Source organism: Solanum stenotomum, chromosome 5 (assembly GCF_019186545.1).
Source record: "Solanum stenotomum isolate F172 chromosome 5, ASM1918654v1, whole genome shotgun sequence".
Taxonomy (NCBI): Eukaryota; Viridiplantae; Streptophyta; class Magnoliopsida; order Solanales; family Solanaceae; genus Solanum; species Solanum stenotomum.
In genome coordinates, this window is record NC_064286.1 from 2,483,488 (window position 1) to 2,497,632 (window position 14,145).

General features: G+C 33.5%; 1 protein-coding gene and 1 pseudogene across 3 annotated transcripts in view; both read left to right on the forward strand.

Moving 5' to 3' along the window:
• Positions 1–14,145, forward strand: part of LOC125865769 (indole-3-acetic acid-amido synthetase GH3.6-like) — a 52,337-nt gene that overhangs the window by 17,445 nt on the left and 20,747 nt on the right. The gene's annotated exons all lie outside the window — the stretch shown is intronic.
• Positions 2,399–12,332, forward strand: LOC125865428 (indole-3-acetic acid-amido synthetase GH3.6-like; annotated as a pseudogene).

A 14,145-nucleotide genomic window follows, 5' to 3' on the forward strand; every position in this document is an offset into this window, starting at 1 on the left:
TTTAAGAAAAATGATATTTTATTTTAAAATTTTCATTTTACAATTAATTATATTATAGTTATAATAAATATTTATAATTTTTTTTGAAATTACATCTTTTTTTATCATAATTATAAAGGACATTTTTGTAAATAAATATTTTTACAATGCATCTAATTTTTAATACATCAAACCAACAATGCATAAGAAATAATTTATGCATAACTAATGCAAACATTACTAATACACTCTATTTAGCATTACTAATATACACCTTACCAAACGACCCTTAAGGAGTACTACAATTTATATCTGTCTATCTTTCTGTATATTTGTTTATCTATGTCTATCTATTTATATATTTATCTATCTATATATCTATGTGTCTATCCATATCTATCTATCTATATCTATACAATCTTAAAAGTATGAACTCCCTAACTTGAATGTTAAATTACTATAATACCCCTTACTAAAAATACTCAATTTAGTATTTCTTTTTATTTTATAATTATTTATATTATATTAACAACAGACACCTTTTCACATTGAAGAATAATGACTTTTCTAAAAGATTGTGACTTTTGTAATAAGACACAATAAATACCTGTTTATACTACTATTTGTTGGCTATAATATACAAAAAAAAAAAGGGATAAGGCACAAGTACCTCCTAGACTATAACTGAAATTCCAGAGACACCCCTTAACTAAACTAAAATTATTTTACCCCCTGAACCCATTTTTTTTGTAATTTTACACACCTTTTTAGCTTACATGACATCTAAACATTTCCAACGTGCCTCAAATTCGTGGAGTCATGAAGTGTGCCACGTAAGCCAAAATGTGTATAAAATTACAAAACAAATGAGTTTAGTTAAAATGTGTTTCTGAAATTTTGATCATAGTATAAAGGATACTTGTGTCTTTTCCCAAAAAAATATCAATGAGAGGTGGATATTTCACCAGCAGTGCATGTTGTAAAATAAAATAAATAAAGCAAAGCCTTTTCTCCAGAGTTTAAACCAATCCATAGCAAAGGACAAAAAAAACAAAAAAAAAGGCTTTAGAGGTATTCCTGGTAAATCTTTTTACTTATTTCTTAGTTAAATTAAAAATTACTCAAATTTTTATAAAAATCTGCAGGCCAGTGGTGAAACTCTGTGGTTTAGGCCCATAAATTATTTTCTTATCAAATTTATTTAATCAAATCATGAATTCTAATACCTTTATATCTGATACTATTTCTTTTTCGACCTGCTTTTAATAATTTACTTGAGTCGAGGAAGCTTTATTCTTTTTAGATACTATTTGTGGAGTTATCATGAGTTTGTTGTTATTGAATTCTAAGTACTTTTTAAAACTTTTTTTAAAAAAATATTTCTTTTATAATTGTATTGTCAATGCCAGTTTGGACCTGCTAACTTAATCGATCAAGACTTAGATAGATAAAAGGAGGGATAATGCATAGTACCCTCTAAGTTTTGATCAGAATCCATACAACACACCTTAATTTAACCAAGGTTCTACTACTCCCTCAAACTCAATTTTTCTATATTTTTGTGCACCTTTTGTGTGCTGACATGACACCTTCAACCAAATAAGTTAGTTGTACTTGTACAACACGCGTCCTCCACGTGTATAGTTATTTTTTTAATTTTTAAAAGATTTTAAATTTATTTTTTTAAAAAGAAATATCTTCTTATTTTCTTTATCTTGTATTTAAATTAAGTCAAAACACGTAATTTTTTAAAGATATTTTTGCCTAGTATTTCAACTTTTTTTCTTCATTTTTTTTTACGATCATTCATTGTTTTCTCTTTTTTTTTTTCTATTGAATTTATTTATTCTTTGTCTTTGATTTCAAATTTAATTTCAAATGTCGTGTATTTAAAATAAACATGTATTATGCCACATATAGAGGCGGACCCACCTTTATCAGTGGGGGTGCACGTGCTCCCATTAAGTTCGAAAAAAATTATTTGTATATATGTATATCTATTTTGAGAAATTGGCAGAAACTAGGATCGATATAATTAACAGTGCACCCATGAGAAACATATTAGTGTTCTTGTGCTGCTGGAACAAGGCAGAGAGGCCACCTGCAAGACTAGGGTTTAAATCTAGCTAGAGCCTATATCACGATTGTTATTTTAAGCACTTAGAGATCATATTTGGTGCACCCAAAGTTTTCAAATTCTGGGTTCGCCTCTCGCCATATAGCACTCATGTTATACAAGTTAAAGTGCCGACTTATGAATATTCAAAGTTGGATGACAAATTGTTACTAAATATAAAAATGTAACATGATGCAAAAGATATGTACATATGCACTTTAATTGCTGACTAAATTCGAATTCACGCTAGGAAGTCCGTAAGGCGCTAATGTGATGGATACAGTACAGGTCCTGGAAAGAAACATGGCTGAGGAAAACAAGAAGAATCTTGAGTTTATTGAAGAGGTGACTACCAATGTTGATGAAGTGCAAAAGAGAGTTCTTCATGAAATCCTCACTCGAAATGCCAACGTTGAGTACTTGCAACGCCTTAATCTGAATGATCATACTGATAGAGAGACGTTCAAGAAATTCGTGCCTGTTATCACCTATGAAGATATTCAGCCCGATATCAATCGTATAGCCGATGGCGATACATCTCCAATCCTATGCTCCCAGCCCATATCTGAATTCATTTCAAGGTCCTTCCTTTTTAACTAATCAAATTAGTAGATTACTATTCCCTCATTTTAGTTTCGATTTATATATATGTAGTTCTTGTGAGATTCCTAATATTAATGTGCAGTACTGGGACATCGGGAGGGGAGAACAAATTGATACCAACAACAGAAGAAGAGCTCAGAAGGAAATCACAGTTTGGCGGCCTTGTGATGTCTGTGATGAGCCAATTTTTTCCAGATTTGGAGAAGGGAAAAGGAATGTATTTCATGTTCATAAAGTCTGAAGCCAAAACCCCCGGAGGATTATTAGCTCGTACTCTTTTAACTAGTCTTTACAAGAGTAGTCATTTCAGAAGCAGCTGTAATCATGTGTCGCAATACACGAGTCCAATTGAAGCCATTCTCTGCCTAGACTCTTACCAAAGCATGTACTCCCAAATGCTTTGTGGCCTCTGCCATAACAGAGTAGTCGTTCGTGTTGGCTCACTGTTTCCATCTGCCTTCATTCGTGCCATGCGATTCTTGGAGGATCACTGGTCTCTACTATGTAACGATATCCGAACAGGAACCATTAACAACAAAATTACTGATCCTAAAGTGATAGAGGCTGTGATGGAAATCCTCAAACCAGACTCGGAGTTGGCGGATTTCACGAGGCTGAATGCAGCAAGGATTCATGGCAAGGGATCATCACTAGGCTATGGCCTAATACCAAGTACGTGGACTTAGTAGTGACTGGAGCCATGTCTCAGTATATACCAATGCTCGATTATTACTGCAATAGCCTCCCTCTCGTTAGTACTAAGTATGCTTCCTCCGAATGTTTCTTTGGGATCAACCTGAACCCCCTTTGTAAGCCCAGTGAAGTAGTATCTTACACTCTCATTCCCACCATGGGCTATTTTGAGTTCTTACCGATTCACAGGAGCAATGAATTCATCGATTCTATCTCCATTCCCACACCGCTTAATGAGAAAGACGAACAACAATTGATCGATTTGGTTGATGTCAAGATTGGCCAGGAGTACCAGCTCGTTGTTACCACGTATTCTGGTAATTTTCATTGCCAAATGAAATGTTTTTTGACACATTCTTTTTTTCCATATATCTTTCCAACATGTCTGCTAATGCTTGGACGTATCCTTTCAGGACTGTCTAGATACAGGGTGGGTGATGTGCTTCGCGTTGCTGGATACAAGAACAACGCTCCTCAATTCAACTTTATACGCAGGGAAAATGTGATCTTGAGCTTCGATTTTGATAAAACTGATAGAATTCGAGCTACAAAATGCAGTGAATAATGCTGCAAACAATCTGATGCCATTCGATGCATGTGTGATCGACTACACCAGCTATGCAGATACTACTACCATTCCAGGCCATTATGTCCTGTTTTGGGAGTTAAACGTTAACGCCTCTGCCCCGATTCCTCCTTCAGTCCTTGAAGGTTGTTGTCTCACCATTGAAGAATCTTTCGACAGCGTCTACCGCCAGGGTCGTACATCTGACAAATCCATTGGGCCTCTTGAAATCAGGATAGTGGAAGCAGGTNTACTTCGGTCTCATGTGTCCGAAATGGGTTCCTGGAAGCAAGCAATGGAATAACATGAATTGAACTGTTGGTGGATATTGGATGGTTGTTACGTAATGTTTCTTAATGTATCATATTATATCATATAACGTTTCTTAATGTATTATATAATATGCTTTACTTAAGTCGAAGGTCTATATGTCAAAAACATCGTCTATACCTTCATAAGGTAGAGATAAAGACTGCGCATACACCATCCTCTCAAACTCCACATGTGGACGATAGGTTATTGTTGTAGTATATTTGATTGGAGCCATGATAAAATTACTTCTGTGTGACCTATAGGCCACGAGTTCAGACCGTGAAAGCAATCACTAATATTTGCATTAAATTAATTAAATTGTCTACATTACACCTTTTGGTATACATATACCGTCATTCCTCGAGCCCTGCTAACACGAAATTGGGTTATGTTCATGATCTACTATATATATACATAAAAAAAAGAAGTTTGATTATAAGATTATTTTGTGCATTTGAAAGAATAATGCAGCTTTCCCTGCTATGTCGTTTTTGTTGTTGTTGAATTATAAGCCTGTTTTTAATTGAATTTTTTTATTTTTTATAATCATTTTGTTTAACTCAGTTTGGATCTGCTAATTCTATCTATCAAGACTTGGACAGATAGAAAGAGATCTTGAACTTAGCTTTTGTTTTTTTAATTTTTAGAGTGTTACTTACGGGGTTTATCTCAACTAAGTAGCTTTAGCTCGGACCTTGTATATGAATTAAAAATTTCAGTATAAAGTAAGCACAAAAAATTTATTTCGAACACATTAAATCAAATGAGTTGTGATTAGAATTGTGAACTAGAGTCTAGCATAGAAAGTTCAAATCTTAGATACGTCTATATTGTTATCGGTATCAAATCAATCTTAGTCAAGTTGCTAATTTAGCGGATCATAATTACTAGAACTTGAGATTGCCGCCCTTGACATGATGCAAAAGATATGTACATCATATGCATTTTTTGGTTTGTCATTTAGTGTCTGGTACCTGCATTGGAGCAAGACTAAATCGGGTTCACACTGAGAAGTTCGTAAAGCGCTAATGTTGATGAAGTCCAAAAGAGACTTCTTCATGAAATCCTCACTCGAAATGCCAACATTGAGTACTTGCAACACCTTAATTAGTAGATTACTACTCCCTTGTTTCAGTTTCGATTTATATGATGATGTTTGATAGTTGATTGTTAGGGTTTTGTCTTCATTTTCTTACCATATTTCAGTTTTAATTTTCCCTTGAAGAAAAATTAAAGCATTACCATAATTGCTTTTACTTTTTTTGAAAGGAAAATATAATTCTCTTCCATATTTGGTTTATTCTTTCCTTACAGGAAAAAATTGGAGATCTATATATTAAAGATCCATATTCTCATAGTAAAATACAATAGAATCCACAATGTAGTCGTTTAGAGAGTTTCGTTTATGGGGAGGGTTTTGCCTTGATTTTCTTATCATGTTTGAGTTTTAATTTTTCTTTAAAATAAAGTCAAAGTATTACCATAAATTAAATGTTTGAACTTTTTCTGAAAGGAAAATATAATTCTCTTACATATTTGGTTTATTCTTTCCTTAGAGGAAAATTTTGGAGATCTATAATTGAAGATCCCTATTCTCACAGCAGAATACAATAGAATCTACAATGTAGTCGTTTAGAGACTTTTGTTTATAGGGAGATTTTACTCTCTACATTTTTAATGTTTTTCCATTAGTTTTTAATTATGTAGGCCAATTGATCATTTCATATAATAATATTATGCCTTTTAGTATAATTTTATGTGTCGTCTAATTTATCGCCATATGATTTGCAATTGAAAGCTTCCGCATGACGCCCTAATCACTTTCGAACCCAATACTGATGACTTATCAAAGATACAAAGATTATTGGAACTTGCTGTTTTGAACATGTCTCTTACATTTTTGTGGATATAAACCGTGTCACTAATGGTGAAATGGAAAGTTTAAAGTTAAAATATTTCCAAATATTCAAAGTTGTCATTCATTTTGTAACGAAGTAATAAGGAATAGTGTCTCATTATGGTTTGGCATAACACATAAATGTGCCCTTAGACACATGCGTCCTACGTGGCATGATAATATACATAGGACACCACGTAGGATGGAAATTGTCATGTAGGACGTGTGTGTCTATTTGTTCAACTTTATACAATTTTAAATGTCTACTTGTGCACACCTAAAGTTGAAGCGCATAAATACGAGCTGAGGCCAAATTAAATGACGTATTTATGTATTATCCTTGTGGTTCTGTAGTTCTTGTAAGTGAGTCGTAAGTCCTTAATATTTGCTAAATGTTTGATACCAACAATAGGTGTCTGTTATATATAGTTTCATAATATATGTATTATATTGTGTTATGTTGTATTATTTTGATGAATATAATGTTTGAATAAGTTATATGATTTTCCGTTGTTATGTAATATCACACATCATTAATTTGAAGGATAAACCTACAAAATAAAAATAAGGTACGAAGTATAGATATTAGAAAAATGTTGGATAAAATAGAATTCCTAGACAATAAACCAAGAGAAAATGAGGAACAAAAATTAAGATAACTACAAGAGTGATATATAAGAAGGTTTATCTTGAAATTAGAAAACTTTAAAACTATATTGTTTCCACAATTAATTTTATTTCATTACTGTCCCTATATATAGAGGGGACTTAAATAAATTGAGTAATTAATTAATGCTTTCTTTTCTTTGGCCTACACCTAACATTAATTAATGCTTTCGTTTCTTCTATCACATGTAACATGTTCTTTAACAAACATGATATTTTATTTTAAAATTTTCATTTTACAATTAATAATATAATTTATAGTTATAATAAATATTTATAATTTTTTTCGAAATTACATCTTTTATTTTTGTAAATAAATATTTTTACAATGCATATGATTTTTAATACATCAAACCAACAATGCATAAAAAATAATCTATGCATAACTAATGCAAACATAACTAATACACTCCGTTGAGCATTACTTATATACACTTACCAAACGACCCTTAAGGAGTACTACAGTTTATATCTGTCTATCTTTATGTATATTTGTTTATCTATCTGTCTATATATTTATATATTTATCTATTTTTCTATCTATCTATAGATATCTATCTATGTGTCTATCCATATATATTCTATATCTATCTATCTATACTATCTTAAAAGTATGAACGTCTAAGCTTGAATATTAAATTACTATAATACCCCTTACTAAAAACACTCAATTTAGTATGTCTTTTCATTTTATATTTATATTTATTTATATTATATTAACAACAGACACCTTTTCACATTGAAGAATAGTGACTTTTCTGAAAGGTTGTGATTTTTATAATAAGACACAATAAATACATGTTTATACTACTCCCTCCGTCCACAATTGTTTGGCAAGTATACTAAAAATAGATGTCCAAAATTAATTGTCAATTTAAACAATCAAGAAATAATTAGTCACTTTTTCCCATTTCTGCCCTTAATGATTGTGTAGTTCAATTGAAAAGTTATGTGGACTTTTGGTATTCTTGATATAGTAGGGTTATATTAGTCAAATTACACCTTTTATTAAATTTTCCTTGAGGGATGAGCATGACCTTACCCTGACAAACAATTGTGGACGGAGGGAGTACTATTTGTTGGCTAAAAAAGGGATAAGGCACAAGTACCCCCTAGACTATATCGAAATTTCAGAGATACATCTTAACTAAACTAAAATTCTTTTACCCCCTGAACCCATTTTTTTGTAATTTTGTACACCATTTTAGCTTACGTAACATCCAAAAATCTCCAACGTGACTCAATTGCATGGAGTCATGGAGTGTGTCACGTAAGCCAAAAAGTGTATAAAATTACAAAACAAATGAGTTTAGTTAAAATGTGTTTCTGAAATTTCGATCATAGCGTAAGGGTTACTTATGTCTTTTCCCAAAAAAAATCAATGAGAGGTGGATATTTCACCAGCAGTGCATGTTGTAAAATAAAATAAATAAAGCAAAGCCTTTTCTCCAGAGTTTAAACCAATCCATAGCAAAGGACAAAAAAAGGCTTTAGAGGTATTCCTGGTAAATCTTTTTACTTATTTCTTAGTTAAATTAAAAATTACTCAAATTTTTATAAAAATCTGCAGGCCAGTGGTGAAACTCTGTGGTTTAGGTCCATAAATTATTTTCTTATCAAATTTATTTAATCAAGTCATGAATTCTAATACCTTTATATCTGATAGTATTTCTTTTTCGACCTACTTTTAATATTTTACTTGAGTCGAGGAAGCTTTATTCTTTTCAGATACTATTTGTGGAGTTATCCTGAGTTTGATGTTATTGAATTCTAAGTATTTTTTTAATATTTCTTTTATAATTGTATTGTTAGATAGATAAAAGGGGGGATAATGCATAGTACCCTCTAAGTTTTGATCAGAATCCCTACGACACACCTTAATTTAACCAGGGTCCTACTACTCCCTCAAACTCATTTTTTCTGTATTTTTGTGCATCTTTTGTGTGGTGACGTGACACCTTCAACCAATTAAGTTAGTTGCGTTTGTACAACACGCGTCCTCCACGTGTGTAGTTATTTTTTTTAATTTTTTAAAGAATTGATTTTTTTTTAATTCTTATTTTCTTTATCTTGTATTTAAATTAAGTCAAAACACGTTATTTTTTAAAGATATTTTTGCCTTGTATTTCAATTTTTTTTCTTCATATTTTTTTACCATCATTCATTGTTTTCTCTTCTTCTTTTTTCCATTGAATTTATTTATTCTTTGTTTTTGTCTTTCCTTTTGATTTGATTTCAAATTTAATTTTAAATATCGTGTATTTAAAATAAGTTTTAAAGTGAAGAAAATCAAATATAACATAAAAAATTAAAATGATAAAAATTAAAGGATACTTTTTAATTTTTTTTTATAAAAAAATACACATGTATTATGCCACATATAGAGGTGGACCCACTTTTATCAGTGGGGTGCACATGCAACCGTTAAGTTTGAAAAAAATCATGTCTATATATGTATATCTATCTTGAGAAACTGACATAAACTAGGATCGATATAATTAACAGTGCACCCATGAGGAGCACATGAGTGTTCTTGTGCTGCTGGTACAAGGCAGAGAGGCCACCTGCAAGACTAGAGTTTGAATCTAGCTAGAGCTTATATCACTATTGTTATTTTAAGCACTTAGAGATCATGGTGCACCCAAAGTTTTCTAATTCTGGGTTCGCCTCTCGCCATATAGCACTCATGTGTCTACTTGTTCAACTTTATACAAGTTTAAGTGTCGACTTATGAACACTCAAAATTGGATGACAATTTGTTACTAAATATAAAAAGGCATAATACATAAATGTGTTCTTTAACTTGACATTATTTCACATTTATGCCCTCCAACTTTGGGTGTGCACAAGTAGACACTTTAACTTGTATAAAGTTGAACAAGTAGACACATGAGTCTTATATGACATACTATATATATAGAACACCACGTAGGATAAAAATTGTCATGTACGATGCGTGTGTCTATTTGTTCAACTTTATATAAGTTTAAGTGTTTAATTGTACTCACCCAAAGTTGGAGGGCATAAATGTGAGTTGAGGCCAAGATAAAATACATATTTATGTATTATGTCATATAAAAACGTGTAATGTTTTTGAAACGGACTAAAAAGAAAAGTAAATCATATAAATTGGGATAGAGAATAGAGGGAGTATTAAATTTCGAACCTAATTACTAGCACTTGAGGTCACTGCCCTTGACATGATGCAAAATATATGTACATCATATGCGCTGACTAAATTCAGATTCACGCTGGAAAGTCCCTAAGGTGCTAATGTGATGGATACAGTACAGGTCCTTGAAAGAAACATGGCTGAGGAAAACAAGAAGAATCTTGAGTTTATTGAAAAGGTGACTACCAATGTTGATGAAGTCCAAAGGAGACTTCTTCATGAAATCCTCACTCAAAATGCTAACGTTGAGTACTTGCAACGCCTTAATCTGAATGGTCGTACTGATAGAGAGGCATTCAAGAAAGTCGTGCCTGTCATCACTTACGAAGATATTCAGTCTGATATCAACCGTATAGCCAATGGCGATAGATCTCCTATCCTATGCTCCCAGCCCATATCTGAATTCTTTACAAGGTCCCTCCTTATTTACTTATCTTAATAAATTACTATTCCCTCGATTCAGTTTCGATTTATATGATAGTATTTGACAGCTGATGTCTGATGCCTTATCTTAATAGATTACTATTGTTGTTTTATACATGTCGTCGACATTTTTGTGACTATAGAAGCATGTCATTAAGAGTAAAATGGAAAGTCTAAAGTTAAATCGTTTGTGAATATGGAAAGTTGTCATTCATTTTGTAACGGACTAATAAGGAAGAAGTATCACATAAAGTGGAACAGCGGGAGTATCAAATCATGGTTTTGTAGTACTTGCATGATTCCTAATATTTGCATTTTAGTGTGCAGTTCTGGGACGTCGGGAAGGGAGAGAAAATTGATACCAACAATAGAGGAAGAGAGTGGGAGGAGATCACAGCTTTACGGACTTATGATGTCTGTGGTGAGCCGATTTTTTCCAGATTTGGGTATTTCATGTTCATAAAGTCTGAAGCCAAGACCCCCGGAGGATTATTAGCTCGTCCTATTTTAACTAGTGTCTACAAGAGTAGTCTTTTCAAAAACAGCAATAGTCATGTGTCCTACACGAGTCCCATTGAAGCCATTCTCTGCCTAGACTCTTACCAAAGCATGTACTCCCAAATGCTTTGTGGCCTCTGCCAAAACAGAGAAGTCATCCGTGTTGGCTCTATTTTTGCATACGCCTTCATCCGTGCTATGCGATTCTTGGAGGATCACTGGTCTCTACTATGTAACGATATCCGAACAGGAACCATTAACAACAAAATTACTGATCCTTCAGTAAGAGAGGCTGTGATGAAAATCCTCAAACCAGACTTGGAGTTGGCTGATTTCATCGAGGCTGAATGCAGCAAGGATTCATGGGAAGGGATCGTCACAAGGCTGTGGCCTAATACAACGTACGTGGACGTAGTCGTGACTGGAGCCATGTCTCAATATATACCAATGCTCGATTATTACTGCAATAGCCTCCCTCTTGTCAGTACTGCGTATGCTTCCTCAGAATGTTTCTTTGGGATCAACTTGAACCCCCTTTGTAAGCCCAGTGAAGTATCATATACACTCATTCCCATCGTAGCCTATTTCGAGTTCTTACTGATTCACAGGAGCAATGAAGTCATCGATTCTATCTCCATTCCCACGCCGTTTAATGAGAAAGACGAACAACAATTGGTCGATTTGGTTGATGTCAAGATTGGCCAGGAGTACGAGCTTGTTGTTACCACATATTCTGGTAATTTTCAATTGCCAAATGAAATGTTATTTTTTCCATGTCTGCTAATGTTTAGATTTTCTTGGATGTATCCTTTCAGGACTGTATAGATACAGGGTGGGTGATGTGCTTCGGGTTGCTGGATACAAGAACAACGCGCCTCAATTCAACTTTATACGCCGAGAAAATGTGATCTTGAGGATCAATTTAGATAAAACTAATGAATTTGATCTACAAAATGCAGTGAATAATGCAGCAAACAATCTGATGCCATTCAATGCATGTGTAGTCGACTACACCAGCTATGCGGATATTGCTACCATTCCAGGCCATTATGTCCTGTTTTGGGAGCTAAGCGCCAACGCCTCTGCCCCGATTCCTCCTTCAGTCCTTGAAGATTGTTGCCTCACCATTGAAGAATCTCTCGACAGCGTCTACCGCCAGGGTCGTACATTTGACAAATCCATTGGGCCTCTTGAAATCAGGATAGTGGAAACAGGTACTTTTGACAAGCTCATGGACTATTGTTGTACTAGCTTATTAGGGGCTTCCATCAACCAATACAAGACGCCAAGGTGCGTTAAATTTTCACCGCTCATCGAGCTATTAAATTCGAGGGTCATGTCAAGCTACTTCAGTCCCGTGTGTCCTAAATGGGCTCCAGGAAGTAACCAATGGAACAACACCAATTGAACTATCCGTGGATACTTACTTCACAGGCAGTGGCAGTGGCAGTGGCAGAGGCAGAATTTTCATCAACAGGGTTACGTTCGTGATCTACTACTATATATTATATACCTAAATAATAGTTTGATTGCTGTGTTGAGCTACTTCGGTCCCATGTGTTCGAAATGGGTTCCTCGAAGCAAGCAATGGAATAACATGAATTGAACTGATGGTGGATATTGGATGGTTGTTACGTAATGCTTTTTAATGTGTCATATTATATCATATAACGTTTCTTATTGTATCATATGATATGCTTTGCTTGAGTCGAATGTCTATATGTCGAAAACAACGTCTATACCTTCATAAGGTAGAGATAAAGACCATCCTCTCAAACCCCACATGTGGACGATAGGTTGTTGCATGGTTAGTATGATTGTTAGTTTTGTATATATCGGCTTTGAGACAGGATGATAACAGTCGAAATGAAAATGTTGAAATTGATGTGTGGGAATATTACTAGGTGAGATTGGATTAGGAGCAAAGTTATTCGGAATAATGTAGGAGTAACCTTTGTGACAGACAAAATGAGGGAGATGAGACTGAGAGAATAGCAGAAGAAAAGTATAATTCAAAAAAACTTTTTCTAGCCCAAGATCGTTAACTAAAATCCGGAAATTCAACTAAAAGATGAGGAAGCTAGAAGAGAGAAGGAAGATTTTGGAACAATTCTTGAATGCTTTGAAATGTCTTAGTTTTGAGTTGATTACAAATGTCTACTGCCAGTGTATTTTTAGTCATGTAGGGATGATTCTAGATATTAAGAATCTGGACTACAAATATCTAATTATCTCAAACATCTATAAGAAAATATCTAATTTCTACAAGATATTTTTCCAAGTGACTACACGAGGTGTGCATGTTTCTCTCGTAGTACACGTTGCAGGAAAAAACAAAAAAAATAAATAAAGCAAAACCTCTTTCCCAACAGTTTAAAAAGAGAGTTTCTTGCTAAATCTTTTTACTTATATCTTACTTAAAAATAAAGAATTACTACTAATTCTCAATTAAATTTTGTTGTTAACTTGAAATTTGCAGCATTATTTGAAAACCAGTGGTGAACTCTTTGTTTAGGTACATTATTTTTTTTTCCAAATTTAATTCATCAAGTGATGGAATTAAACCCTTTATGTCTGTTGTTTCTTTTTCAATTTTCTTTGATATTAATGATGAGATGGGTGGACTCCTTATAAGGTTTGAGCAATCCTCCTCCCTTTGAGCTAGCTTTTGGGGTGTGAGTTAGGCCTAAGACCTAATTTAACATGGTATCAGAGCAGGACCCGTCTCACCTGATGTTGGGACCCCCAAAATCAAAATTGCCACGCACCAGATGCTAAGCACTGGGCGTGAGGTGGGGTGTTAAAGAATAACAAAAGTCCCACATCGGTGGTTAATGATGAGATGGGTGGACTCCTTATAAGGTTTGAGCAATCCTCCTCCCTTTGAGCTAGCTTTTGGGGTGTGAGTTAGGCCTAAGACCTAATTTAACAGATATGCTTTATTTTATATGAAGAAGGTAGGTTAAGGTCTTGTGGAATTACAATGGCTATGTTGTTTTTGTTGTTGTTGAAATATAAGCTTGTTTTTTAACTGATTTTTTTTTTTAAAAAAAAGTTCTTTTATAATCGTGTTGTCAAAGCCAGTTTGGATATAGAAAGAACAGATAGAAAGAGATCTTGACCAAGTAGCTTCAGCTCGGAACTTGTATCTGAGTTAAAAATTTTACTATAAGCAAACAATTTTATTTCGAACACATTAAATCAAATGAGTTGTGATTAGA